We start from the raw sequence: 5,389 nt of genomic DNA, 5'->3' as shown, positions 1-5,389 counted from the left end.
CAGTAGGCTCAGGAACCTGTACATCAGTTGACTGACAATTGAGAGGCGGGACCAAAGAGCCAGAGCTCACACACACGCACACACACATTCCCAGGAAGCAGCTCGTAGTAGCTGTCTAACTCCCAGGTACCTATTTACTGTTAGGTGAATAGGCGTATCAAAGTGGAAGAAGCTCTGCCCATTTGTTTCTGCCTCGGCCGGGAATCGAACCCGGGCCCTAAGGATTACGACCCCCCCCCGAGATCTGTCCATCAGCCGCGAGGCCCCTGTGTGTATGTGCATGCGTGCGGGCGTGCGCTGTTCATGCACCCCCACACTCACCCAGTGGGTGGAGAGGCTACAGGCCCCTGTACACTATCTTCACTTAACAAACTGGGAAAGATGGCATAGATGTGTCGTCGCAGATCACATTTAATAAAATACTTATACGCACATATATACTTCAGGCTTCCGGTAGTACGATCGGGTTCATTCTCGCCGCACTAGCGCGAATTCCGGGTTTAAATCCTATTGTGGAAACATAAATTTTTGTGCAAATTTCCTTTCACCTAATGCCGCTGTTCACCTAGCAGTATATAGGTACTCAGGAGATAGTCAGCTTGTTGTGGTGTTGCATCCTGGACGGGGTCAGTAATTCGGCCTTGAAAGGAGGGGGGAGAGGAGGGAGGACCTCGATATTAGCCTAACGTGTATGAATACATGCAGGCTTCCTGTCCCCCGACACAGTGAAATTAAACTGAAATTATATCGTGAACGTGCCTGTGATAATTTCTACAAAATCATATTTAGGAGAATAAATTCACCTAAATTCAACGATCGTAATTTGCACTAAATCAAACTTATCAACCTCATTTAATCTAATTATGGATTTTTTTTATCCATAAAAAATGCCTACTTTTTTAACATTTTAAAACATAAAACATTAAAAATATTTTATAACATGAAATAGACATTTTAAAAATGTCCATTTCATGTTGTCTATCTTAATTTTTATGTAACTGTCGGAAAGTTACCGAAAATATGCCAATTTGGTCCACCTGTCCTTTGCTAACTGAGCCAAATTACACAGTTTTCGCTTACTCCATTTACATATGTATAATATAGCTATAATATAGGAAATTTTAGAATACTTCAGAAATAAAAATAATCAGCAAATGTTTCACCCGACACACTACCACATCCCTGACCCATAATTCATCAAATTTGAGAAAATAAAATTTTTAGTCGTGACCCCGGAGTGACTCGAACACCCAGCCTTCTGATCTGGAGTCAGACGCGCTACCATTGCGCCACGAGGCCCGTGTTAGGGTGGTGGAAGAGGTTTGCTTGTCACGACACGGACCGCAGCGGCGGGGCCCGAGTAGCCCTGTACTGGTCGGGTGCCGTTTTCTGTTGCTGTCAGTGAAGAGAAATACTGGAGTCGCTTTGACGCGAATTTGTAAATATTAGTATATGCCCGAATTTACCTGAGAGCCACCTACTGGCCTCGATGGAGACGAGAATTCTATGACTCCCGGATGACTTCTGAAGCATTTATCGACCGGCCCCACGAACCTCTTGGTCTTGTCGAGTTCATAAATGTATATGTGGAGCTTCTCTCTACTGCCTTCCCTACATTCTCTATGCGTGTGGGTTATACTTAGTGAACACACTGCCTGTAATATATTTTGGTGATCAGTTTCCATGAGGGTCGTCTTAGTAGTGAGTCCGTCCCTTTTTTAACAACATCCACCTTGTCTAATTATCTAAGTATCTTTTATATTGTGATCATGTCCACTCTTTGCCTTGGTTTCTGCAGTCATGCGAAAGACTAACTTACAAGACAGCCTATATAACAAGTGTTCGTAAATTTACACTTGAACAATTTATGAATAATAATTTTACATAATTTCTTTCAGTTCTGTTCCCCCTTCTTTGCCATTTTTTACCCCACGCCCCTTCACGACCTCTCTGTTTCTCTCTCTCTCTCTCTCTCTCTCTCTCTCTCTGTCTCTCTCTCTCTCTCTCTCTCTCTCTCTCTCTCTCTCTCTCTCTCTCTCTCTCTCTCTCTCTCTCTCTCTCTCTCTCGCTCGCTCGCTCTCTCTCTCTCTCTCTCTCTCTCTCTCTCTCTCTCTCTCTCTCTCTCTCTCTCTCTCTCTCTCTCTCTCTCTCTCTCTCTCTCTCTTTCTCTCTCTCTCTCTCTCTCTCTCTCTCTCTCTCTCTCTCTCTCTCTCTCTCTCTCTCTCTCTCTCTCTCTCTCTCTCTCTCTCTCTCTCTCTCCCTTCATGCTCTCTGTCATCTCACTCCCCATCCATCTTCAGCTCACGGTAAGGAACTGGTCTTGTCTTGATTTATCGTCTGGACACTTGGGGGAGTAATTTATCGAGTGAGAGGAACGATTTGGCCAAAGTTATTTAAGTTGTCCAGCGGAAATCCTTCGTTCTAATCACCTTCACTCCCTTATTCCATTTTCCCCCATTCCTCATTCCCCTACCTACTTTCATTCAACTACCTCTTCCTTTCTAACTCCCTCTTTCGCTCTGTGCTATCATCTCTCCCTTCCTTTTCTATGGGGCATCGTTCCCTCACGCCGTCCCTTATCGCAGCTCCTGTCTTGCTCTTTATTTCTTCCATGCACTATGTAGTTATCCTGACTAAGTGCTTTAACCTTCATAACTTCCATTCCTTTCTTCCTTTTCATCGTTCTCTCCCTCCTTCCATTTATTTATTTCCCGCCCTCCATCTCTCCCTCGACCTCGACCTCTCCCTCTCTCTGCAAACTACGCGTCAGTGTTCGAGGCTTATCAGCCCACTACTCGCACCGTTCGTCTCTTTTGTCTGAAATTTGTCTTGCTACCTTTTTTATCCCCTAAGAGGGAATAAAATTAAGCACCTGTTTGGCACTTAATTCCCGAGTAGTATTTCTACTTTCTACCATATCTACGGCAGCAAGCAACTCCAAAACTTGCATCTATTGGGGTGACGTAATTTTATATTTGTAATTCTATTAGTTACCTTGCACGAAGCGAGCCATGATCTTGACCCCAATAGCAGACATTTTAGCAAAGCTCTGTCTTGGAGCCTTGAACCTGTCTTGTTTGTTCTGAAACAAACTTCCGTGATTTATCAAGGTGGCGGTCAGATGAGTGGAGAACCGGACATCAGTAGCTGGAATGAGGCAAGATATCTCTGCCTCGTTTGGTATATCTTCGTAAAGCCCGTCCATTCACTAGTACTGGCCTGTGTAGCGACGGCCTCGCTTCTTGTAGAGTTGGTGTTCGATCCTCGATGGTCCAAATGGTTGAGCACCGTTCCTTGCCTTTCGTCCTCATATCCCTTCCAAGTACTACATACTCACACTGGCATAGCGTTTCCTCCTGAATTTACGCCCTGTGTGAACAATACATATGAATACACACATATAACCATTGTTACGGGCTCTGACCTGATTTGATCATTTCAAGAAATTGTTCGTATCTTCCCTGTTGATGCCCCTCGTCTACTTCAAGACCTTGATCCTCTCCCCTCATTCTGAGCCACTTCAGGGAGTGCAACATGAGCTTGTTCGATCCTCTTGTGTCGCAACACAAACAACACAGGTCTCGAACACCAGGCAACTGTCTGGCCACCCTACGTTTGATTTATTTGAGGTTATCGATTTCTACTGTTAATGTGATGACCAGAAATAAACGGTATTGGTTAAGTGCGCCCTCACCACTGCCAACTAAAGCCTCACGGTTTGGTTAGGTTAGTCATCTGTTATGTACCCCATACCCATCCTGCGGGCAGTGGTGGAAAGGGTTACATAGGCACATGATGGGTTCAGGAACGGGACCTCACAGATCTTTTAGCTTAGCAAGTAAAGCTCTTGTGAAGCTATAAAACTCTCAATATACTCTTATGTCTTTGGAACATCACAGACTAGATTATACAGACTTCTAGATGTTACTACTGCTCGGCTTAGACTCGGTTACAAGCATCTCTGGGAATTCTCATTATCTGCTGATGTAGACCTGACCAAATGTAAACTGTGTCAACAAAATTATTCGCACACCCTCCGTCACTATGTGATGGAGTGCGAAAAGATACGTGAATTCAGAGACAATTCTATAACCTATTCATCGTAGAAGCCATCCCCCAACATTAATTTGAGCAGGTTCACTTAGAATGACGATGTCGATTAGCAATATCAAAGGTTGACTTAAGAACTAGGAAAGTGATATATGACTTTTCAGTATGCAGGGTGAGGAAGTAACTCTATACCCATACTTTAGAGACATAGAACATAGACTTTCCCTAGTATACGGGCTCTGCGACAATACTCGTAATATTAATTACGAGACATATATTGGAGCATTAGTCGCTGTCCTCCATCGACAAGGTGCGGTTGTAGATTACGTCAAGGTGCATATGTTGCTTCGTGACAATTAATTGGATCCTCCCCTTGTGTTTAACACATGATATGTGACGACACCATACGTTTCATATTTACTGTACCTTTACGTACATATATATATATATATATATATATATATATATATATATATATATATATATATATATATATATATATATATATATATATATATATATATATATATATATATATACGTATGCAACATTGAAGAAAGTATGAATATCTATCAGAGAAAATAGCCATTTCACTTTTTTAATGCAACAAATATTTGCAGTTTGTAAAGATCAATTACTGGGCACTCAACATTGACTTTATTTCCAATACGAATTTAGTGTAGGATATTTGAATCTTTTACAGGGGTTCAAGACACGTAAATGACGTATCATGTGTCACGCTGGCAGTCACCACGACACCTTCTGTAGTGCACCACACCACAAGCAATTATTATTATTAACATCTTTATTGACAAAATTTAATAAAAATTTTGCTTAATCTGAGGATTTCAATGAAGTCTTATTAAAGTGATGATAATGCTGGTATTCACTGTCACGCAGGACAGAGGGTCATACACAAGACAATAGGTCAAAACTGTAGGCGGAAGCACATATATATCATGGTTACAATCAATGTTTTAATGTATGAATATATAAAATCAACTTTTTATTGTGCACTGCCACACAAGGGCAGGGATGGGTTCATAAGTGATGGAGCTTAAAAATTATATAAAATTGTTCTTTATTCTTTAAAATGGACAAGCAAATTTTGGATAAACTGTTAGGATGTCGTCCAGTACACCAGATTCAATGAAATAGTTACACAGTTGGCGGTACAATAGACACAAACATGAGATTAATGTCGACAGCAGCAACATCTGAGCCACCTGGAGCATATCTGACCTATATACCAACTGACCAATGGTGCCCTATTTGGGCCACTGGCAGCCCAAAATTACCGAGTAAAAAAAATGAAAATGATTCCCTATAAGGGGCCGCC

At 42.0% G+C, this 5,389-nt stretch overlaps 1 non-coding gene across 1 annotated transcript; it reads right to left on the bottom strand.

Moving 5' to 3' along the window:
* Window positions 1–1,227: 1,227 nt before the first annotated feature.
* Window positions 1,228–1,299, bottom strand: TRNAW-CCA (transfer RNA tryptophan (anticodon CCA)). The gene has a single exon. It is a non-coding gene; the product is annotated as a tRNA-Trp (tRNA).
* Between the last annotated feature and the right edge of the window lie 4,090 nt (window positions 1,300–5,389).

The sequence above is a fragment of the Procambarus clarkii genome, chromosome 18 (assembly GCF_040958095.1).
Source record: "Procambarus clarkii isolate CNS0578487 chromosome 18, FALCON_Pclarkii_2.0, whole genome shotgun sequence".
NCBI lineage: Eukaryota > Metazoa > Arthropoda > Malacostraca > Decapoda > Cambaridae > Procambarus > Procambarus clarkii.
The sequence above is the reverse complement of the archived record's forward strand: the minus strand, read 5'-3'. Positions and strand labels throughout refer to the sequence as shown.